Raw genomic sequence first — 25,760 nt, 5'->3', positions numbered from 1 at the left:
AAGCCTCAAATGTTTTCTGCATATAACTGATTTTGTGCTGCATTTTGGGTCAGTGGCTATTGGGCTTTGTTTGGTTTCTGAAGTGAACTATATTGCAGCAAATAAAAAAAGTACTTGGAAATATATCACGCTATGCATCGCTATAGCTAGAAAAAGGCCTGAGAAATATTAGATGAGTGTGTCACCCCTAATTTATTTTGCCAAAGAGACTAAAAGAGGTAGGCAACATCAGCAAATGAGAGAATCCGTTCACAGAAACATACATAGAATCCTTCTCTCTCTGCAAAAATAGCATCTGGGGATTAAGAGGCTTCATTTTTGTGCCAAACCAAGAGAAAACAACATTGAGAGGAAATCAGGATCCTGCAAGTAGCAGCCTAAGCTCCGTTATCTCCTGGCTAGGGATGCATGACTTATCCTCAATCTCAGAACACACACACAGTGATCAAAACAAGTCACCAGAGAAAAACAAAATCTGCAACATGAGGAAGAAGCAGCTTTGTACATGTGTCTGGCAGGAAATCCATTGAGCAAAAACAGACTCCAACTCATTGGCTGGGCAGTACCAGTCTTCTGTCAGGAAAAAACAACAACCTGCTCCTCAACAAGAGGTAATGCTAGCTGGACTCTGACTCAGAACAATTGCAGCCTAGCCACAAACACATGCATATGTTTTCCATAGGAGAGTTGTTATAAACAAGGAAAACAACATAACTAAATTTAAAATCAAGAAAAATGAACTAGTGAGACAAATGTGGTTTTGCATTCAAGACAGAACAGCAATGTTCTTAATGCCCCACACCTTACATCAGAAATGATAGCTTGGACAACACTTCATTAACACTGCCAAACACAGGAGAGAAAAGAAATGAAGCCCCAAAGAGTAGACACAATGGAGAAGAGAGACTTCTGCAGGCTGGGAAAACATATCTTACTTTAATTCACCTGTGTTGGTAACTCTTATATTCCATTCAAAACTACTCCTTTGTACGGTAGTAACTGGGGCTGGGAAGTAAGCATTGTACATTTACAGATATTAGGGTTGGGAATAGGGCTGATCCAATAGTTTTTTGTGACTATGTTCTCTGATGAAGTTAGCCCTTGTTTCCTTTCATTGGGGTTCACTAACCCATTCTTATTGCTGAGAACATATCAGCTAAATAGTTCATTGAAGTAAATTTCATCCTCTGGGATGTTTGTGAATAATTCACATTACTTATTTACTATTTGTTGATTATTTCAAGTGTCTGATTGCTTCTGCTGCCTAATTAAAAAAAAACAAACCACCACAGGAGAACACCACATGATTAGTTAATAGCAAATAGCTAATGACAGACCACTTTGTGCTAGGGGAGTTTACCCCTGCCTGAAACTCTGAGTAAACCCCACGTGAGAAAACTGCAGCTTTGCCTGTCTATACTGAAGGTTGCACTGGTGCTATTACACTCAGAACTGTAATCGGTGCAAATAACCAGTGTAGACTTTGCAGTGGTTTATGATAGTTGAAAGTCTGTTTGGGTTTTTGCCTGGAGATGTTGGCAGGTATGTAATAATGAACAGTGAGTATTCTTGTTTGTACACAAATACGTTTGTATCTTAATATAGATGGAGCCTGGAAGATTGTGTGTGATTGGTTATGGAACCATATCTGGAAAAAATAGAGTTTTCTCTTCTTTAAATGTGACACAGCTCCTAGATCAGAGTCATGTGAGAGACCAGGTGGGTGAGGTAATATCTTTTACTGGACCAGTTTCTATTGGTGGAAGAAACCGCTGGGCAAAGTCCAGCGAAAGAGACACCTGGATATTGTCAAGCTTACAAAACTTGAAGGCTTGTCTCTTTCACCAACAGAAGTTGGTCCAATAAGAGATATGACCTCACCTACCTTGTCTTTCTATTACCCTGGGACCAACACAGCTGCAACAATGCCATCATGATCTGACATTTGGATGATTACATTACTGTAATTACATAACATATTCCAAAATGCAAGCATTGTGTAGACTCAGTTTTCAACCTACCTGCTTTCTGTCCACATCACCGTGCAAGTGTAACTTGTACTGAGGGCTAAGCCATTTAGCGCTCTAATACGGGTGTGTAAATCCAAGATTCTAAAGAACCCCAAATTTGGGGTTCAAAATTTCCAAGTTGCTTGGAGCCCAAAAACAACTGGACACAAAATCCAAATCCATCTCTACTGGCCATGTATGCTACACAGTTTTTAATCTGCATCTTAACCTAGAAGCCAGTGATTTCAAAAGTGTGGGTAGAGGCCATTTCTGATTTGAATATTGTTTTGTACCATCAGGGTCTGTGATGCAGACAAATGACAGAAATACAGATTCATTGTGGAAGTAAAACAAGGGACAATTCTACCTTCTTTCACAATGTTTATTACAATGATCCTTTTAGCATATATATTGGACAGTAAAAAGAGTACAATGTACAGAAATAGCAAAGGGGGTGATTTTTCTCTTTTCCTTACTTGAGCTGCACTTTGGTTTTCACCCAGCTGAAAAAAATCCACACCTTTCCAAACTGCACAAGCCCAGAAATGCAACAGATGATGGCTCCAGCACCAGCTCAGCTTCTGTAAAACCCAACATATCCTGACACCTGCAGCCTGGAGAGTTAAAGAACTTTGTCACGGTGACTCCTTCAAACCCATCCCCATTTGGTCTGGGAGTTGCAGGATTAAATTTCAAGCCAGTCAGCCCATTTCTTCTCCATAATTAACCTCCAACATGGATCTCTTGAGCAAGGAAAGACCAATATTAATTTTAGGTTGTGGCCCCTTTCAAAAATAACTTTTGAGTTGTTTATATGCCAGTCTGCTGTGACATAAAATAAGCAAGAGTGAACCTGCAAAGTATTGTTGAGAACTTTGGATTTCTGCAAGTGCTCTCAGGTACTGTAGTAAAGGGCACTTGCTACATGCCTAGTGGGGCAAGCCAGAACCAATTAGCTGTCTTCATTGCTCCTCTGAGTAACGCAGCCGCTGTATGTGGTGTTTTGGGTAGCTCTTTCACAATTCATTTAAACTGTGAAAATACAAAGGGGCTTATCATGGGGCACAGACTCACCTGCAGTGCCTCCTGCTGGTCATCTGAGGGAATTAGCTCACCAGCCCGCCGGAGCACCCTCTTCAGGCTGGCGTCTGGCCTTACTGCTGGCTCCCGTGTCCCTCCCAGGTCCCCGGTGCCCTTTTCACTGGGTGCTGCCTCCTGGCAGTACCCCACAGCTCTGGGTCTCCCCCTCCCAGGGGAACCCCCACTATCCCTACCTCACCTCAGTCGTAGGCTCCTACCAGTCACCAGCTAGCCCCCGCACCCTGGGGCAGGCTGCAGTATGAGCCACTCATCACCAGCAAGGTTGGGTTTGGACCTGCTGCCTCTGTCTAACCTTGGGCTGTCCCCTGCAACCCCAGTACCTGTTGGGCCTACTGCTAGGCCACAGCCTGGGGCTTTCCTGGCTGGAGCTCCCCAGCCCTGCTCTAATCTAGGTACTCTGCTTAGGTCCCTGCAGCCAGGTCCTTCCCTCTCAGGAGAGAGAGAGAGTACTCTTCTGCGCAGGGCTTCCCTGGCTTTTATAAGGCCCGCTGGGTCTGTTTGGGGCATGGCCCTCAGCTGCTCTGCCAATCAGCCCAGCTTTTTCCCTGCCCCAGTCCTCTCCCAGGGCTATTTTAAACCCCTCTGGGCCCAAACGGGTGTCCACCCTGCTAGAGGGCTTCATTTTTATTATTATGTTTGATGTTAGCAAATGTCTCAGGAGCAGCAGCTGAGTTAACATACGAATGAACAAGTTTTCTGTACTAAGAAAAAAAAAACCTAATTGCCACAGATGCATTAGAGGCAAGTTTCTTTCTGCACTGCATAATTCCAGTGTTATGCATATTTCTTACTTTTAATTATAGTGTAGTATGTGTGTCTATAGACAGCTGTACACACATGTATTTTAAACCATTCAAAGATCAAACAATCTGATTGGCTGAGACAGGGTCATGTGAATAAATATAGTTTAGTACTGTTCTACTAAGCCCTTCCCCTCTGTTTGCCTCCATTAAAATAAATAATAAAATTGTTGCCTCTATTGACTTCACTAACTCAGTTCCTCGAACATTTTCTCTCCTTCACTGAGGCTAGTAACCAGCACCAGAGGTTCTTGACCATCACTTGAAGAAGGAGGAGCTTCAAAGGGTCCTGGAACAGAGAGCCAGCTCTAGGATTGCATTATGTGGGTCGGGGGAAGTGGGTATTTTGGGGCCCCTGGAGCCCCAGCCTCCCCCTCCATCAGACTCCCCCAAAGCTCCTGCTTCAGACCCCCACAGCCTGAGTTTCCCAGAGTCCCTGCCTTCCCCCCCATCCCCAATCCAACTCTCTGGGAGCGTCTGGTTCCCCTCCCCCTGCCCACAGTCCAGCTCTCCCAGAGTCCCTGCCTCCCCAGCAGCTTCTTGCCCTCCCAGCTTGTGATCCCCAGGCCTTTGATTAATGGAGCCATCCTGCTTCCCGGACCCAGCCGGTGCCCAGCGTAGAGAGAAGCTGCGGCTGCAGTTTCGGCAGCTGGCAGAAGATGAGGGCTTGGCCGCATGCCACACGCAAAACACGAAGCAACTGGCACACTTCACGTGGGACAATGCACAGCAGAGTGGGACCACCCAGCCAGCATCCTGCACATGCAGCAGAGTGGGACCCGAGTGCTGGCCAGGCTGCAGCACACTTCCTCCCAGCCATGTTCAGCAGTCAGGACCTGAAATTCAGTTTTTAATAGGGGGTGGGAGGCAAAGGGTCATCCCCATCCCCTATCTCCAGCACCTATGCATTTGGCATCCTTGAAGATTTTTCTGTGGGGAGGGATGAGGGGACAAATGTCCCCTTGGTAACCCCAGCAGTGTTGGAACATATCTGAGCCCTGCTGGTAGCAACTCAGCAATGGAAAGAAGCTTTAAACAGGCATAACTGTAAGGGTGAGAGACGCAAAATGAAGCTAGTTTAAAAGAAAAAATTGCAGAAAGTCGAAGAGGAAAGGCCTAGAAAGGGAGGCCTTGTTGAAGGTGGGAGAGGAAAGGAGAGAATAGATCCTCTCCTGCTCAGTTTTTGTTTGATTGTTTGTTTTAAGTTTTAAAATACATTTTAGGAGACCTATTGAATAGGAGCTTCAGAATCTATTTGTATAATATACCATATGGGGGTATGCTTGAGAGTCTGTCCAAAGAAATGTTTCTTTCTCTAACATTTGTTGCAAGGCAGCTACACCTGCCGTGCTTGTTATGTGTACTAACTGATTGATTTAAACCAGCCACTCTACCCTCAGTGTTCATGTGGCACCAGGGCTCAATTTTAATCACTATCAGATACAATGAGAAAAACAGAATCCTTCTATGATAATTTTTCTGAGTCAGTGACCAGAACCAACTATAGTTGAATATTAGTTACATAAAGCTTAAATTCCTCTTCTCACAATGCACAGTCAACCTGTGGAACTCTTTGCCAGAGGATGTTGTGAAGGCCAAGACTATGACAGCGTTCAAAAAAAGAACTAGATAAGTTCATGGAGGATAGGTCCATCAATGGCTATTAGCCAAGGTGGGCAGGGATGGTGTCCCTAGCCTCTGTTTTCCAGAAGCTGGGAATGAGCGACAGGAGATGGATCACTTGGTGATTACCTGTTTTGTTCATTCCCTCTGAAGCACCTGGCATTGGCCGCTGTCGGAAGACAGGATACTGGGCTAGATGGACCTTTGGTGTGACCCAGTATGGCTGTTCTTATGTTCTCTGTATGTATCTTTACCAAACTGCAAACTCCATTTGAATGTGGGGCTAGTTGCCTTCTCTCTGAGTTTTACCTGCATCTTGGACTGAAATTCCAAGGTAAAGTGACAATAGATGGTCATTGCATCAGTATGGTCCTCTATTCCAATGCAAACATTCTAGTCAATCAGATAGTTCCTACTCAAAGAAATGGCTAGTGGGAGAGGCTGTCTGGCAATGATGTCACCTGGTAGGTGTCTCTGATCACCTAAGGAGGTTAAGCAGGAGGTCCTCTGATAGAGGGACTGGAAGGTTGTAAAAGGGCAGAAGCTGCTCTATTTGGAATTCTTCAGCCATTTTTCACTAGTGCATGCAGAGAGGAGCTGCATGAGGCAGGGGAAACCCTGCCTGAACACAGATGGTTTTCCAAAGGAAGCCTGATGCTTTTCCAAAGACATAGCACCATCTTTCTTAGATGCCAGGGGGTGCTCGACCTCCGCTCCACCCCAGCCCCAACCCCCAGCCCCACTCCACCCCTTCCCCCAAGTCGCCACCCCTGCCCACCCCTGCCCCTGCCCCTGCCCCCACTCCCTCTCCACCTCCTTCTACTCCCTCCCCTGAGCGTGTCCCGCCCTTGCTCTGCCCCTTCCCCACCAGTGCCTCCCACATGCCGCAGAACAGCTAATCACAGCAGGCAGGAAGCACTGAGAGGGAGGAGGAGGTGCTGATCAGCGGAGCCGCCGGGAGGCACTGGGGGGAAGGGGAGGGAGCTTCCGGTGGGTGCTCCAGCACCGAAGCACCCACGGAATCGGTACCTATGGTCAAGAGCATTGCATTTAGGATGTTTGCTGTTTTCTAAATGATCTGTGCGCTCTGTGCTTTATCTGTTAGTAAAGAACAAGGGTGTTAGAATCCTGTGCAAAGTGTTTCTGTGCTATATGTGACACCTACCACGTGGCCCATTAAAAAGGAAAACCAGAGAATCACACCTTTGGGTGGAGTTCTGGGAAAGGGTATGTTTCAGCTGCAGTGGGATTCTTAGGGTTCAGCACTGGTTCCAGGGCCTGGGCAAGGGATCATAAGGTTGCAGCTCTCCTGATGGGATGCTAGATAGAGAATCTGACACCCCAGAGTGGTGCCTCGGGGCCCAAAGACCAGGGCAATGCCTAGATGCTGCTCAGACTCCAGAGGGAGGTGAGGAGGCTTTAGACACCTGGGGATTCAACGGCTGAATCCCACACAGAAATCTGATGAGCTGCCAGTGGTAGAACCTGACCCAATTAGTGACAACAGGCAAACGAGACTGACAGAAACTTATCAACTCCTTTCCCACCATTTTTCCATAAATACCATGACGCCTGCTATATGAGCAAGTTTGCATGAAAGTGCTATTGATGCTAGAGACCCCATCTGTTGCTCACTCACAGCACATACTGCCAGTGGACCCAGAATGCCACCCTCCCGTCTTTCCACAGTCTTCCGGCACACTGGATTGATAAACCTTTCCAAGGAACGTTTGTGGTTCTGCACTATCTCTGAAACGCCTTTAGATTGTACTGCTCCTGACTTTGTCTAAACCAGGGGTCTCAAACTCAAATGACCACATGAGGACTAGTACATTGGCCTCAGGGCTGCACCACTGACCCCTCCCCCCTGCTGCCCCGGCCCTGCCCCCACTCCACCCCTTCCATGCGGCCCCACCCTGCCCCCATTCCAACCCCTTCCCCAAAATCCCCACCCCAACTCCGCCCCCTCCCTGCTCCCAGGGGGTGCAGGGTGTGGCAAGGGGCTCAGGGCAGAGGGTTGGGGTGCAGGAGGGGTGTGGAGTGCAGCAGGGGGCTCAGGGCAGGGGGTCGGGATGCGGCAGGGAGTTCAGGGCAGGAAGTCGGGTGCAGGAGGGGGCTCAGGGCAGGAGGTTTGGTTGCAGGAGGGGTTCGGGGTGGGGGTCAGGCTCCCTGCCTGCCTGTCTTGCCTCCGTACTGCTCCGGGAAGCGGCTGGGCCACAGGGATCTGTGTGTTGCCCTGGCCGCTCCTCCAGGTACCTCCCCTGAAGCTCCCATTGGCCGGGAACGGGGAACTGCGGCCAATGAGAGCTTCGGGGGAGGTACCGGGAGGAGCGGCCAGCGCAACACAAAGACCCCTGTGCCCCACCCCCTCCCCCAGGTTCCGGTCGCTTCCTAGAGCGGTGCGGGGGCAGGGCAGGCAGGGAGCCTGCCCTGCCCCGGTGCGCGCCGGGCCGGAACCTCTCTAGGTAAGAGCTAGGGGGAGCAGGGTGACAAAAGGTTTTCCTGGTTTGTCTGGTTTGTCTTCTTTAGTCCCTCATTTTTATTGTCATCTTTGCTCTTCCTGGCTTTTGGTTTAATTTTGCTATCACTTGTGTCTCTCTCTGCTTCTTTTGGGCCTGATCCTGCTGAACAACATATGGCAAGTATTCAGCGCCTTCCACTACTGCTGACTTTCATTGACGTTGAAGGAGCAGTCGACCTTCCACGAAGCACATAGGTTCAAGAATGACCAGTGATTTTGGATGCTTCTATTTTTGGATGCCCAACCTGAGACCCCTATGTACAGTGGTCACTATGACAAAGACAATCTAATTGAGCTGTGCAATTCAAAATAAAGCATGGTCGTAATCCATTTTGTATGTCAAAAGCCAAACTCACCTAGAAAGTGGAATTTTGGTGGAGGAGCTTTGTGATATCCATGCAATGTATGGATGCAGGATTTGCACAATATTGCAAGGGTTCCGTATTTTATATGGGTATACTATGGAATCCTCTTACACAATGAAGTTATTTATTTCAGAAGACACCTTCTCCATGAGGGGAGGTTCAATATAACCAGGATTGCAGTTTGCACATGGCCATGAATTGAAACACTTGTGACTTTTGTTTTACTTTGAGATCTTAGATGACAGATTTGATGTAAATGCAAGATATTACTGTCACACCTCTACTTTCATAAAGAAGTTTCTACTTTTTTAAAAAAAAATAACCTTTTATGTCACAGTCTAGAATAGTGGTGGGCAACCTGCAGCCCATGAAGGTAATGTGCTGGTGGGCTGTGAGACAGTGTTTACATGGACCATCCACAGGCATGGCCGCCCGCAACTCCCAGTGGTGATGGTTCGCCATTCCCAGCCAACAGGAGCTGCGGGAAGCAGTGGGCCGCACATCCCTGCTGCCCGCGCCGCTTCCCGCAGCTCCCATTGGCTAGCAACATTGAATTGCGGCCACTGGGAGCTGTGGACGGTCAATGTAAACACTGTCTTGTGGCCTGCCGGCAGATTACCCTGACAGGCCACGTGCGGCCCGCAGTTTTCCCACCACATGTCTAGAACATTCTGTTTCCTGAAAGTGCAATTCATCTCTGTGCAACACAGGACTCTGTACCACTTACACCCTACTTAATCCCTCAAACTATGGCTTAAGTGGAACTGAGGTGGTGCATAGCCCTTGCTCTGGTGCTCTGAGTACTCCATCTGAGTGGGAGAATGCTTTCCCTCCCCACACACTAAATATGTTACTAGTCAGAGCTACTTTAATTGAGAGCAGCTGTCAGTTACTGCAGAGCACTTGTAAATTAGGCCTGGTCTACCCTAGAAAATTAAGTCAGCTTAACTACGTTGCTCAGGGGGTGTAAAAAATCCACACCCCTGAGTGGCATAGTTAAACTGACCTAACCTCCAAAGTAGACAGTGCTAGGTCAACGGAAGAACTGGATTATGTAAACCAACTGGAGAATCCCTCCTGTCAGCATAGGTAGTGTTTACATGGGCACAGCTATGTCGTTGTAGCCTTTCAGGTGTAGACAAGCCCTGAAATATCTAGTGAAAGGAAATACAAATCCATTAGGGAGCATTTTGGGGGAGTGTGTATGTGATGGGATGAAGGTAGAGCATAAATAAAATACTAAATGACTTCCAGTTCTCAATATGTATCTCAGAAAATGCCATTAAAGCAAAAAAGTATATATTAGTCCAAGATAGCTACTTTAGGCACAACAGAGTGCAGATTCTTCTTGAAATGACTGCAAAGTAGTTGTTATGGTAATATGGCAATATTTCTGATTTACATAGTTGTCCATAGTGTATAAATGCTTTAAAAGGATTCCAGTTCTGTACAAATTTACAACAGAATTGAATATAGGTACTTATATATAACTTCCAAAAGCTTATCTGAAAGGTTAATGAGACTTTTCAGGACCTGCATATTAAGAAGTTACCACTGTAACACACAGAAGTGCATTCTTTTTAGTATCCTTTTTAGCCCTCTCAGCAGAGAAGAGCTCCATTCCGATGTCATTCTGCATTGCAAATTTGGTTCATGGGACAGTGGGTGTAATGATGTATGTCTAGCAGTGCCTTAGGAACTGGGGTTACTTTTAGCATAATAATTAATTTACTGTGATTTTCAAGTGTAACCAACATATTTTATACCCTTCAGAGGAATTACCCCAGAATAGGAAATGCACTAATCATGACTTTCCTAAATGCCTAGACAAGGTATACAGCAAGGGAAGCAACTTCTTGCAAGCCTGAACTTGTTAGATGGAGTTTGTAAATAAGAATTCACACAGCGTTTCTTAGTAAGAGGGAGGGTGAAGTCCTAAAACAAATTAATAACATGAAAGTTAAGGGGTGATTTGATTGTAGTCTTTAAGTACCTACATGAGGAACAAAATTTGATAATGGGCTTTTCAATCAAGCAGAGAAAAATATAACATGATTCAGTGTCTGGAAGTTGAAGCTAGACACATTCACACTGGAAATAAGGTATAAATATTTAACAGCAAGGGTAATTAACTATTGCAACAATTTACTGTGGGTCATTTAAAATCACAGTCAATTTTAAAATCAATATTGGATGTTTTTCTAACAAATATGCTCTCTGGGTTATTTTGAGGAAGTTCTCTGGTGTGTGTTATACAGGAGGTTAGACTAGATGACCACAGTGGTCTCTTCTGGTCTTTGAGTCACTAAATCTAGGATAGTAGGATCCTTGTGTTCATGGCTGTGACATAGAATTGAGACTCAGGAAAAAAGTTCATTGTGTTAGAAAGTTGTGAAGAAAGGGCTAAAGAATTTACATAGGAACTTCTGATTCTGACCTTGTCAATGTCATCAAATTAGGTACAAATTCATGGATTTTTCTTTTGTGTGTGGGTGGGGGGGGGCGGCTAGGGCTCAAACCCAATTGTGATGGGTGTAAACATCAAGGAGGGAGGGGATTTGTTTCAGGCTCATAAATGATACAGTTAGAAGTAATGGGATGAAATTAAGCCATCAAAAATTTAGGATGAATATCGGGGGGGGGGGATGGGACCACTAATGGTAAGATCTATGAGTGAGAAATAATCTGCCAGAGGAAATGGTGGAAACCCTGTTGCCTAAGCCTTGATCTACACTAGGAGTTGAGGTCGAATTTAGCAGCGTTAAATCAATTTAACCTTGTACCTGTCCACACGACAAAACACTTTTTTTTTTACTTAAAGGGCTCTTAAAATCGATTTCCTTACTCCACACCCAACAAGGGGATTAGCACTGAAATCCACCTTGCTGGGTCAAATTTGGGGTACTGTGGACACAATTAGATGGTATTGGCCTCCGGGAACTATCCCAGAGTGCTCCATTGTGACCGCTCTGGACAGCACTCTCAACTCAGATGCACTGGCCAGGTAGACAAGAAAAGGCCCGCGAACTTTTGAATTTCAATTTCCTGTTTGGCCAGTGTGACAAGCTGCAGGTGACCATGCAGAGCTCATCAGCAGAGGTGACCATGATGGAGTCCCAGAATCGCAAAAGAGCTCCATCATGGACTGAACAGGAGGTATGGGATCTGATCGCTGTATGGGGAGAGGAATCTGTGCTATCAGAACTATGTTCCAGTTTTCAAAATGCCAAAACATTTGTCAAAATCTCCCAGGGCATGAAGGACAGAGGCCATAACAGGGACCCGAAGCAGTGCCGCATAAAACTTAAGGAGCTGAAGCAAGCCTACCAGAAAATCAGAGAGGCGAACGGCCACTCTGGGTCAGAGCCCAAAACATGCCGCTTCTATGATGAGCTGCATGCCATTTTAGGGGGTTCAGCCATCACTACCCCAGCAGTGTTGTTTCACTCCTTCAATGGAGATGGAGGCAACACGGAAGCAGGTTTTGGGGACAAGGAAGATGATGATGATGAGGTTGTAGCTCATAGCAAGCAAGTGGAGAAACCGGTTTTCCCAACAGCCAGGAACTGTTTCTCACCCTGGACCTGAAGCCAGTACCTCCCGAACCCACCCAAGGCTGCCTCCCGGACCTGCCAGGCAGAGAAGGGACTTCTGGTGAGTGTACCTTTTAAAATACTATACATGGTTTAAAAGCAAGCATGTTTAATGATTAATTTGCCCTGGCATTCGCAGCTCTCCTGGATGTACTTCCAAAGCCTTTGCAAAAGGTTTCTGGGGAGGGGAGCCTTATTCTGTCCACCATGGTAGGACACTTTACCACTCCTGGCCAGTAGCACGTACTCGGGAATCATTGTAGAACAAAGCATTGCAGTGTATTTTTTCTGGAGTTCAAACAACATCCGTTCTTTATCTCTCTGTGTTATCCTTAGGAGATTCATGGTCACCTGGTTGAAATAGGGTGCTTTTCTTAAGGGGACATTCAGAGGTGCCCGTTCCTGCTAGGCTGTTTGCCTGTAGCGGAACAGAAATGTTCCCCACTGTTAGCCACGGGGAGGGGGGAGGGATGAGGGGCTAACCACGCAGTGGGGGGAGGCAAATTGCGACTTTGGAACGAAAGCACATGTGCTATGTATGTAATGTTAACAGCAAGGTTTACCGTGAAAGAGTGTACCCATTGTTCTATAAAATGTATCTTTTTAAATACCACTGTCCCTTTTTTTCCCTCCACCAGCTGCATGTGTTTCAAGGTTCACAGGATCTTCTCCTTCCCAGAGGCTTGCGAAGATTAGAAGGTGAAAAAAACACACTCACGATGAAATGTTCTCTGAGCTCATGCGGTCCTCCCACACTGACAGAGCACAGACTAATGCGTGGAGGCAGACAATGTCAGAGTGCAGGAAAGCACAAAATGACCAGGAGGAGAGGTGGCGGGCTGAAGAGAGGGCTGAAGCTGAAAGGTGGCGGCAGTGTGATGAGAGGAGGCAGGATTCAATGCTGAGGCTGCTAGAGGATCAAACTAATATGCTCCAGCGTATGGTTGAGCTGCAGGAAAGGCAGCAGGAGCACAGACTGCCACTACAGCCCCTGTGTAACCAACCACCCTCCTTCCAAGTTCCATAGCCTCCTTACCCAGACACCCAAGAATGCAGTGGGTGGGCCTCCAGCCACCCAGCCACTCCACCCCAGAGGATTGCCCAAGCAACAGAAGGCTGGTATTCAGTAAGTTTTAAAGTGCTGTGTGGCCTTGTCCTTCCCTCCTCCACCACCCCTCCTGGTGTTTCTCTCCTCCACCACCCTTGCTGGGCTAGCTTGGTAGTTATCCCCCTATTTCAGTGATGAATTAATAAAGAATGTATGAATGTGAAGCAACAATGACTTTATTGCCTCTGCAAGCGGTGATCGAAGGGAGGAGGGGATAGTGCTTAGCTTACAGGGAAGTAGAGTGAACCAAGGGGTGGGGGGTTTCATCAAGGAGAAACAAACAGAACTTTCACACCGTAGCCTGGCCAGTCATGAAACTGGTTTTCAAAGCTTCTCTGATGTGCACCGTGCCCTCCTGTGCTCTTCTAACCGCCCTGGTGTCTGGCCGTGCGTAACCAGCAGCCAGGCAATTTGCCTCAACCTCCCACCCTACCCTAAATGTCTCCCCCTTACTCTCACAGATATTGTGGAGTGCACAGCAAGCAGTAATAACCGTGGGAATATTGGTTTCGCTGAGGTCTAACCGAGTCAGTAAACTGCACCAGCGCGCCTTTAAACATCCAAATGCACATTCTACCACCATTCTGTACTTGCTCAGCCTGTAGCTGAACAGCTCCTGACTACTGTCCAGGCTGCCTGTGTATGGCTTCATGAGCCATGTCATTAAGGGGTAGGCTGGGTCCCCAAAGATTACTATAGGCATTTCAACATCCCCAACAGTTATTTTCTGGTCTGGGAATAAAGTCCCTTCCTGCAGCTTTTGAAACAGAGTTCCTGAAGGTGCGATTGTCATGTACCTTTCCCAGCCACCCCACATTGATGTTGGTGAAACGTTCCTTGTGATCCACCAGTGCTTGCAACACTATTGAAAAGTACCCCTTGCAGTTTATATACTCGCTGGCTTGGTGCTCTGGTGCCAAGATAGGGATATGGGTTCCATTTATGGCTCCATCACAGTTAGGGAATCCCATTGCAGCAAAGCCATCCACTATGACCTGCATATTTCCCAGGGTCACTACCCTTGATATCAGCAGATCTTTGATTGTGTTGGCTACTTGCATCACAGCAGCCCCCACAGTAGATTTGCCCACTCCAAATTGATTCCTAACTGACCGGTAGCTGTCTGGTGTTGCAAGCTTTCACAGGGCTATTGCCACTCGCATCTCAACTGTGAGGGCTGCTCTCATCTTGGTATTCTTGCACTTCAGGGCAGGGGAAAGCAAGTCACAAAGTTCCATGAAAGTGCCCTTACGCATGCGAAAGTTTTGCAGCCACTGGGAATCGTCCAGACCTGCAACACTATGCGGTCCCACCAGTCTGTGCTTGTTTCCCGAGCCCACAATTGGCGTTCCACCGCATGAACCTGCCCCATTAGCACCATGATGCCCACATTGCCAAGGCCCATGCTTTGAGAGAAGTCTGTGTCCATGTTCTCATCACTCTCGTCACTGCACTGACGTCGCCTACTCGCCCGGTTTCACTTTGCCAGGTTCTGGTGCTGCATATACTGCTGCATAATGTGTGTGGTGTTTAATGTGCTCCTAATTGCCAAAGTGATCTGAGCGGGCTCCATGCTTGCCCTGGTATGGCGTCTGCACAGAAAAAAGGCGCGGAACGATTGTCTGCCGTTGCTCTGACAGAGGGAGGGGCGGCTGACAACATGGCTTACAGGGAATTAAAATCAACAAAGGGGGTGGCTTTGCAAGAAACAGAATGGCCCCCTCAAGGATAGAACTGAAAACCTCAGGGATAGAACTCAAAACTGGGTTTAGCAGGCCGTTGATTTCATGGAGGGAGGGAGGAGAAAATGAATACAAAACAAATCTGGTCTATTCCTTGTTTTGAGCCCCTTCATTTATCTTTATACATCTTGTTGGTAGCAGACTGTGCAGTACGACCGCTAGCCATTGTCATCTTCTGGGTGCTCGGCAGAAGACGGTGCAGTATGACTGCTGGCTATCATCTTCTGCTGGCTGCAGATTAAAAGACAGTGCACTGCTGGTAGGATTGAATCTCCATGAAACGAAACTTAAAAGGGAAATGACTTGGCTGAATTACTCCCATGTTTGCCCAGGTACCCCTGACCTCATCGAGGTCAGTTAAAAGAGCACCCTGGACTACATCGACATCAGCTACCAGTCATACTGCACTATCTGCTGCCAAAAGGCAATAAACTGCTGGTGTGTAGCAATGCAGTACCGCATCTGCCAGCACCCAGGAGACATACGGTGACGGTTAGCTGAGCGGGCTCCATGCTTGCCGTGGTATGGCGTCTGCACAGGTAACTCAAAAAAAAAGAACTCAAGGCACAAAACGATTGTCTGCCCTTGCTTTCACAGAGGGAGGGAGGGAAAGGGGGCCTGACGATATGTACCCAGAACCACCCGCAACAATGTTTTAGCCCCATCAGGCACTGAGATTTTTATCCAGAATTCAAATGGGCAGTGGAGATTGCGGGAACTGTGGGATAGCTACCCATAGTGCAATGCTCTGGAAGTCGATGGTTGCCTCGGTACTGTGGACACACTCCGCCGACTACATGCACTTAGAGCATTTGTGTGGGTCACACACAATTGACTGTATAAAAACGCTTTCTACAAAACCAACTTCTATAAATTCTACTTAATTTCTTAGTGTAGACATACCCTAAGTAATTGACAAAGCATGAGAGTATATACTGCAGAGAACAACTCTGTGCTGACTGGCAGAGAGGCATGGATTAGGTGACCTAACAGGTTTTTCTATCTTTTATTTATGTGGTATAATTCAGAATTCAGCCCTTTGGCTGTTTACCAATCCATAATGAAAACATGTTTTATTTAACACTACTTCTAGTTCCAATATTCAGGACAGAAATGGCTGAAAGTGTGATTGAGACAATCTGCTTTCAAAGGGGTGAGTAGAGCTAGGCAGACCACAAACATTTTTGAGATATAGAAAAATATTCCCATCGCAAATCAGGAGGAAAAGTCAATCACAAAAATGTTCTTCTTTTTCTTTTCTTTATTTTAAATTGTATAAATTTACAAACAAAAAAGTAGTTCCAACTCTGAAAAAAATCTGAAACTGTCTGGGTCGAAAGTGTCAACATGTAATTTCAGAACTTTTCACCCCCCAAACTTTTGAGTCAAGAGGTTTTTAAAACCTACCCTATTTCATGAACAGTTTCCGTTTAAAAAATGCAGCATTTTTTGGCAAAAGAAAGAAAGGAAGGGGGTGGAGGTCGTCAATGAAAAATTCCCAACCGCTCTCATTGTGAGATAGGTGAGTTCATGCTGCAATTCGTGCAGAGCATTTGCCACCAGTGTAGCATGGCATTACAGCCTGTATGGATGCTACACTTGCAGGCTGAACCTGATTAGGGTGGGAGGCAAAATGAGCATTTGTTGATGGTAATATTGACCTAAAGTGAAAAGGAAAGGTGACACTTCCGTGACCCTCCTTTGGATGACTGATCCCAAAATCCCTGGCTCAAGTAGGCAAGAATTCCCTTTCAGTTAGTACCTCATATCCACATGGAATACAGGAATACACACACTTAACTGCCCCTTATCAACAGTCCAGAACAGGACAAAGAAAATAAATGGATGGAAATATCATGTGAGGTAATGCCTAGTTGAATCAGCAATTATTGTAAAGTCAGGATTATTTAAGAAACCCACTTTCTTGTGAAGAAAGAGTAATCTCATTTTAAATCTGTCCAATATTGATAGTTACATAGGGCATGGTGTCAATAGTCTGAAAAATGACAGACAAGGCAGAAAGACAGATAAATGAATTGTCAGACTTTCTTCAAAGTCTAGGTTGTTATAATGACAGTCTTGTGCCAATTATTAGGCAGACAGAAGATGACACAACAATGAAAGTCAGGATGTGAAGGATCCAGTGAAGTTTGGCTGTTGTCTGGTTTAATGGGAAATTAATTCAATAAAAGCAATTCCTCTTAAAAAAAAAAAAAAGATACTTGTGAAGACTGGGTCATGAAAAATGTTGTAAAGCGAAGTAAAATGTAAAGACTTCCAGCCCCCTTAAAAAGAAGTGAGGGAGACAGATCTGCAGAAGATGAACCAATGGGCAATGTTCATGGTTCTTTAACCTTCCTTTTCAGGGGAAAGGAAATATTCAGAATTTATCCGTGTGTGTATGTGTATGTAATGTGTAATGGGAGTTAGGCACCTAAATACCTTTGAGGACCTGGGCCTCTGTTCCATCTAGTTATGTATATGTCCGATCTCTCACATTTTATCGCTGTCCTCAAGATTAGTTATGCTGTAGTGCTCACAGATGCCAGGCCAATCATGGAACACAGATCCTGGTAAAAGATATGTCCCTGCCCCAATGACCTTTCAAACTAAAGGCCTGATCTTACTAAGCAATCCACACAGGAGCTGGGTAGCTACTTGGACCCTTATAGCCACATGAGATTCTATTGGAGAGGTATTCAATACCTTTGAAAAAGAGCACACTTTTATTTAGTTATCTAATACTACCTACCCCAGTGGGAGGGGTTCTCCCATCGGTTTAGATAGTCTACCTCTCTGGGAGGCGGTAGCTAGGTCGATGGAAGAATTCTTCCATCAACCTAGCACTGCCTACACCAGGGGTGAGGTCAACTTAATTACGTCGCTCAGGGAGGTGGATTTTTCACATCCCTGAGTGAAGTAGCTGAACTGACCTAACTTTTTAGTGTAGACCAGGCTTCAGGATTTCTCTTCTGTGTTCAATGCCTTATGCGGGCCACCTAGCAGTAGAAGTTTCTACAGATCTGTTAGAGGCAAGGTTGGAAAACATGACAGAAAAACAACAAAAAAAGTCTATGAAGTCTCAGCAAAACATTAAGTTCACACAGAGATCACGAAGGAGACATCAGCTCCATAAATCCCAAGCTGAAACCGGACACTGAAGAAAATGTAAGTTTATACTGCTGCTAAAAAAGAAATATGATCTCCTTCGGGGGCACAAAACCAAACTTCAGATCATGACTAGCAGAAAGAGGGTGTAAACTGAAACACTTTGCAGGACCTGGACAGCGTGAATAACATGTCTAAAAAGAGATAAACAAGCCATGCCAGTGAAAATGTAAGTAGACAGACCTCATCAATTGCAGCAAAAAGGCAGCTAGCCAGCAGGCAGTGTGAAAACATTCAGATGAGCTGAAGGAGAAGGAAGGGAAGCGTCTCAGGTCACACTAGCCATCCTGAGAAACACAGTAATTTCTGTTGCATGTTTGTGAAAGGCAACATTCTTTCATTCAGAGTTTAAGGACCATTATATCATCTTGTCTGACCTCCTCTATATCATAGGCCATTACATTTCACCTAATTATCCCTGTATTGAGCCAAGTAATTTGTGCTGGACTAAAGCATATCTCCCCAAAAGGCATCCAGCCTCTAGTTGAAGAATCAAGAGATGGAAAATCCACCACATCCCTTGGAATGTCGGTCCACTTATTAATTGCCCTCACTGTTAAAAAATTGATAATTTGAATTTGTCCAGCTTCAGTTTCCAGTCATGGACTGAAGCTGCCTTTAAATATATGAAACACTGCAGCAAGCATGGACCAATTTTTCAAAAAGACGCGGTGCACTTTCACATGTTCCCAACTTGTGCGTGTGCAAACTCCAACACACATGCACACCTTCATCAGCCACAGTTACATTAGGTTAGATTAGCTTTTTTTTTTTTTTTTAAGAATGATATAAACTGTCTTGCTGTAGGGCATACGCCAAGGACTAAGATCCTGACCCAGCAAAGCACCCGAGCATGTGTTTAACTTTAAGCATGTAAGGCGTCCCACTGAAGTCAATAGGAATATTTACATGCATGAAGTACAGTCGGTGCTTAAATGCTATGCTGGATCAGAGTAGACCTGACTGGGATTAGGGGGAAGTTCCCCTATGGTCAGTTTAGGCCATAAATATTTACTATGGGGCTTAAGAACATAATGGCCATACTGGGTCAGACCAATGATCCATCTAGCCCACTATCCCATCTTCTGACAGTAGCTGGTGCCAGATGCTTCACAGGGAATGAACAGAACTGGGCAATTATTGAGTGATCCATCCCCTGTAGTCCAGTTCCCATTTTCTGGCAGTCAGAGGGTTAGGGACACCCAGAGCATGGGGTTGCGTCCCTGACCATCTTGGCTAATAGCCACTGATAAACCTATCCTCCATGAACTTATCTCATTTTTTGGAATGCAGGTATACTTCTTGCACTGTCCCCTGAAGCATATAGAATTAGCCATCATCAGAGATGGGATATTGTAATTCGCGGGGTCACTCTTTGCCCCAAGCCCCTTGGTGCCAGTAGCGGGCCACGTTTCGAAGGCAAGCACTGCAGGTGCTTCAGCATTTAGGCCTTGTAGGCGCCAGCCCTGCTGGGTCCCAGTAACCACTCCGACACACGGCTAAGGGAAAGGTTTTTACTAGGGCTCATAGGCAGAGCCATCCCCTGGGTATGGCACATCGGGGCGACTGCTCCGAGGCCCACACTTCAGCTGCCGGTGTGACTGGCTGGCACTGGGTGCTGTCGGTCCCAAAAGAGACAGGTCAGTCCCAGAAGTGACAGGTTCATCACTTCTGCACCAGGCCCTGCTGGTAGGAAAGTGGAAATGTTGCAAATACCGTAGGTACAGAGACTTATGCAGTTACAGTTCAAGGTGAGCAACAGTGCTTCTGTTTGGGTCCAATCGACAGTCAGGGTCTTCAGGCCTAGTGCCTGGGGTGCTCTCTCCAGTCCGGTCTCTATTCAAGCAAATAAGCATTTGTGAGTTTCCAAGCTAGGCTCAGTTATTGTTTCTCACTGGGCACCTTTGCACTGGTTCTCTGCCCAGCCACTGCTATTCCCCCTTAAGTCCCACACAGACCTTCACCCAGCTGTGATGTCCAACAGTGAAAGCCTGTTCCGCACATGGCTCTGTCCACAATTCCTGGGGTTTCTCTGCAGCGTCTTCCTACTGTTGGGTTCACTGGGGCATGGCCACTAGGTAACTCGAGGGGATGGAAGACCACGAGTGTTGATGAAGCCCCCTCGCACTAGGCCCAGGTGTCCTTGGCCCCCCCTCCCACCTGGAGGCACTCACAGCAGCTATGCGTACTAAGCTCAAGTGTCCTTGGCCCCCCCACCTGGAGGCACTCACAGCAGTAATGCTGAGGATCTGGAACAATATGTTGCAGAGTCAGACTGCCTGACACTAAACAAGGCCAAACAGGGCAGATATGGAAGAACAATGCTGAATAAAGCAGCTTTATGTATGGTTTAACAAATGATACAAAAGACAAGGGAACTAGCTGGGAACTGGATTGGCTGGCTATATGGATACTTAGGGCAGCTTGCTATTGGATAAGTATGCTGAAGAAAGGATGTATAAAAGCCTGTGTAACTTCCTGCTCTGTGTGCAGGATTTGAGAGTCTATTCTCCCTGTACCTTTTTGCAGCTGCAAATAAACTTTTCTGCTTTCCACCCCGTTGTGATTATTGGGTGAAGCATACCGGCTAGCGAACCAACCCCTGCTGTTGTTTTGCCTCTCGGCACTGGGTGCCGGCAACACTACCATGCAGCTCCCACTCCCAAATAGAGCCACTTCCTGGGTCAGGACCTTTCCCCTTACCTGGTGAGAGGATAGGGAAGTGCAATGGGGAGGGGTCTGATGGGAAACAGTCCTTGTTTTGCAGCTCTATCACAATATTAAACTAGGTCACTCACTGGTCTGATCAAGCATGGCAGTCCCTATGTGTAAGACAGAACTCTACAACCTTGTGAAGCACAGAAAGCAATGAGACATGCCTTAGTGTGTTATAGACGGATGAATGTTTATATCACATCAAATCTACTAGTGTTGCCAACCCTCCAGGATTAGCCTGAAGTCTCCAGGAATTAAAGTTTAATCTTTCATTAAAGAATTGTCAAATGATTGAATCTCCAGGAATATGTCCAAGCAAAATTGGCAACCCTAAAATCTACTGACAAAGAAATTACTGCATTGGATTGAGATGACAGTATGCTAAAGACAGACATGAGGGAGTAAGTTTAAAAGCTAATATTGCTGTCAAAATCTATGAGAGAGATGTGAAAGTCGAGTTATTGAACACAGAGAATTTTCTGTACGGGAAGAGGGAGAGTTCAAAATCAGTCAATAAAAAAGGGAACAAGACAATTTAGAGTAAACGTTTCAACTTCAGTGAGTGGCTGTGAGGATAAAATGATTATACACAGCTGTCATCCACTGTATCTACAGGAGGTGTGAAAATTCCCAGTCCTTGTAGAAAAACAACAAAACCATTTCTTTTTCGTAACCTTTCTGCCAGGTGCAGCCAGCAGCAACAAGGGCCAGGCTGAGTATCTAACGGTTCCTTTTCAACACCACCACAAAACTGTCTTGAGACCCCACCCAGTGACTTGGGACAATTACATATCCCTGGGCATCTCTAAGAGGCAATACTTCCCGGCTCGCAAGAACAGAGTCTGAGTGTAGCAAAAACTTTTTAATAAAAGGAGGGAATTAACTCATCATTAATTTGGGAATACACTGCAATTAGGGTACGTAAACATAAACCATGAGCAAAAGACCCACCCCCAAGTAAGTTGCGCAGTGTCTTTTTCCCCTCAGGGTCTTAGGTCCAGCAACCTAAAAGTCCCTTTAATGTGCCTGTCCCTTCTCTGCACCCCACTCACAGTTGTTGTCTTTTGCCAGTGCAGCCCCAGAGTTCAGAGGTTCATCCACAGAGTTCACCTCCCACCCTGTATCCCCTCTTCTGCCAGCTATTTGGAGACTTCCTGGTAGAGTTGCTGGTTACAGGTACTTCTCCCCAAATTATGGGTCTTCCTGACCTCACACAAGAACTTCACCAGAAGGCAGGAGTTCGCTTCAGGCCTGCTGACAACACCCTAAGAGGATGATTTTTCAGACAACACACCTGTTCAAATGCTGCGGAAGCACAGCAGAAATATAGCGGGCAAATATGGGGTTTAAATGTCAAACCAGGGTAGAGGACTTATGCTGCAGGAAAATAAGAGGAGACAGAGAAAGCTAGAAAATATAGCCCTGTGGAACTGTGGGAAGGCATTGAAGGTCTATCAGCACCTGGGCATGATTCTCACTGCAAAGCAGGTGAATTGCCAGTCCAGGCTGAAGAGAAATCCAGGCTCAAACCTATACCTTAAGTTGTTTCTGCTAGCACAGTCTTAAAGCACCCTGTGGTTAAAGACTATGTGGACATCAGCAGAGTTGGGGGCAATACCCAAGTGCCTGGGGCTAATTCTGTGGTGATGACATATCCTAAAGGAAGGAAGGAATCCTGCTAAACTTTAATTTTCTGAATGAAAATATGTTGTCCCTCATTTTAGGTCTTTGTTACATATTGTGTCCCACATTTGGACATTAGTAGGTTGAGAGGTGAGAAGTGTGGAGATCTGCCAGTATTGTTTCTATGCTGAGGGAGCCAGTAGAGGCACAAAATGGACCAGCACTAACTCAGAGATGGGGGATTTTAACTCTTCCATTTCCTGCCCCCCTCTCACATTTGTACACTCCCCACCAAATGGAACAGAGAGTAGAGCACCAGTGTAGACAGCCAAAAAGTAGCTATGCAGATTCTTAAATCTGTTTTCAACCTACACATGGTCTATAAATAGGTATGAGTCACAAACCCCCGAGGAGCAGTTGCAGAGAGAAAAAAACTGAGTAAGAATAAATGCCATTTGAAAATCTTCTGTGTAAAATGAATGCATGTTTGTGGAAATCAAAGTCACTGAATCCAACACACTATAAGCAGAAATACCCTATTGATTCTGAAACTAAAATCCTCCATCTTAAACAAGCACATTTCAATTTAAGCCACGTGTAGCCTGAATCAAGGCCTTTTTTTAAGCTGACAGCATACTTTCCTCCCAGTCTACACACTTTCAGTGAAACCAGTATACTCATTGGGTTAACTACACTTACCCAGATGTATGGTTTGCTGTACAGTACACTTATGAGAAAATCACTGTGAAGTGTTGCAGCATGGTCTAGTAGACTGAGCACTGGCTGAGAACCAGGAACTCCTGATCACTACTGTGAGCATTGCTAATAACTCACTTGTATTGATTTAAGCAAGTTACAGAGGGCTCGATTTTCAAAAACACATTGGCACAATATGTGCCTAATTTGCCCAGGCAGTTACCAGGATTCCATGCACAAATGGCTAGTCAGACATTGTCTGACCTGTGACTTGCATTAACAACAGCTAGAAAGAGCTCCTCATCCTGAGTGGGATCCAGGCCTTGCAAGCAATCGGCAGTTTAATTTACTGAGTTGGTGAGCTAAGAGCACATCCACACAGGAGGAACAGACAAGTTCTCCCACAGTACATTACAAATGAATCCACAGAGTAGTGCAGCACTAAGAATCACAAAATATCCTGCCAGAAGTCCAGCCCAGCACACAGGCTAGTACAGCACCCAGTGTGGACGCAGCCATATAGGTCTGGCATGGGTAGGTCTTTGCACTGGGGATGCTCCACCTGGACTAGGCAAGCCTGGGCTCTTTTTGTACAGAAGACATATCCTTAGTGTAAACAGTTTTTTGTATAATCTTGGTTACTTTTGATGTAAATAGTTTTCATTACTAAAAATGGGGGAAACCAAATTTGTGCGGATTGTAGATAACTTTGGGACTAAAATGAATGACCTTGAAATGAGGCACATTTGAAAAGTATGCAGCTCTCTAACAGAGCCATTATACAAATAGAATTGTATTGTCATTTGTCTTGGGCCATTTATGGCAAAGGGGACATGTGGCTGTTATTTCTGCACATGATTCCAACTGCTGTGGTTAGGGCATTACCTAGTAAGTAAGTAATCTTTAGATGTAGTCTAGATTAATATAAAAAAAAAAGCTGGCAAAGTAAAGGTTTTGGGATTTCTACTTTAACAACTATGCTTAGATTGACACCAGTGGGCTGCTGTTCTTCAAAACCTGTAGAAAATCAGGGTAAACTGGTCATCTCACCTTGCTGTGTAGTTATCCATGCACATTCCAGTCCTTACAACACTAATAATTGATTAGCTAGATAGATGAAACAAGAAAATCAAAACCAATAAACTCACCAGAACTTATTGAGGGGATGACAAACATCCCCTCAAAACTAGAATATCAAGTTGGCAGTAATATGCTAATATTGCACGCCAACATTTGGGTTTAAATGCAAAACAGAATCCTGGCTGTTAGACAGCAATTCTGGTAATTACATTTCATTAATTTTTTCCTCTGATAAAGAAGAAAATGAACACTGCACTGTTTCTAAACAGGGTTTGCAAATGTGTGAGCCAAAGGGGAAGTTTTGGGGTTTGTCCTATGATAATAAACAAGATATGTGGGAACCTACGTGATAGTCTGGTTCTCAACTGATGGCAACTGTGCTTTGGTGATACCTCAATCATCATGCTTTGTGTTCCCAAAAACAAAATCAAGCATGTCTTTGCTTTGGGATTTGCTACGGAGGATTTTACAGTTTCCAGGTTTCCCCTGCTCATATGTGATTAACTTTTCCCCTTTAAATAATTTGTACCTTGATTTTCAGACTCTGAGCAAAATCAAATCAAATCCTGCAAATCCCAGGTAGCAAGACACTCACCTCTCATCAGTGCCTCCTGTTGGCTGAGTGTGGTGCTGCAACCTCTTTTTCCCCCACTCCTGGTGCCCTCTGTATGTTGTTGGCCTCACTAAGTGGGTCTTGAGTGGCTCAGCCCTCCAAGTGTCACAGTCAACAGATAATTGGATGAACCCCTTCTGGAGTAGCAAAGTTCAACAAATAGTTATCCCTCACCAGGGTCTTCAGTCCCATCTCTGTACCTGTTTAAATTCCAGACCCTTTCTTGGGCTTTTAGTAAAGAGCCTTATCCTCTTTTTTAGACTGAGGCCATTTCCCCACAGGCTTGTGGGGGGAACCGGGCCTACCCACTACTCCAGGTCCCAGCCCAGGAACCCTACACACAGCAGCCCCATACTACTTCCCTCAGTTTGCTGCTGGTATTCCCTGGGTCTTTTCCCAGGTAGCCCCTTTCTCTTCACCCTGACCTCAGTGCAGAAGTTTTCAAATCCTCTTCCTCCTCACTGAATGCCAGTATCACCAAAACCCTTCTTCTGGGTTTCTTATTGCAGTCCTGTGACTTGCAATAAGCACCCTTCCTTACTCCTCTAGTCCCAACCAGGAACTGACCTGCTCAGGCCCAGTAGCTCCTTTTAATTAAGCCTGCTGGGTTCTGATTGGCTGCTTCCCTGCAGCCTTTCTTGGCAAGCCTGAAGAACCCACCTCCACTGCTCCTTTCCTGAGGCAGGGTGTAGTAGGACAGCAAGGCCTCCGGCAGGGGCCTCAAAGGGCCTGCTACACCCCATCACACCCCAGATTCATCAAAACCACAAAACACACTCTTTATAGGAACAAGCTGGAACCTAGCTCTCAGCATTACCCAACAGCACCAAGCATTATGAAGTTATTCAGCCGTAAGCATAGCCCGAGCACTTAGTGAAGCAGTTCCATCATTTGCCCAAATACGGGTAAGAGCATTCAGTGAACCAGCCCCCAGCATTGCCAGGAGTGTGCTCAGCACTATACAAAATCCAAAGGAGAGATGGGCTCATCCCACAACTAGTTT

This window comes from Caretta caretta, chromosome 1, assembly GCF_965140235.1.
Source record: "Caretta caretta isolate rCarCar2 chromosome 1, rCarCar1.hap1, whole genome shotgun sequence".
In the NCBI taxonomy this organism is placed as follows: domain Eukaryota; kingdom Metazoa; phylum Chordata; order Testudines; family Cheloniidae; genus Caretta; species Caretta caretta.
This window is presented reverse-complemented; position numbering follows the sequence as displayed.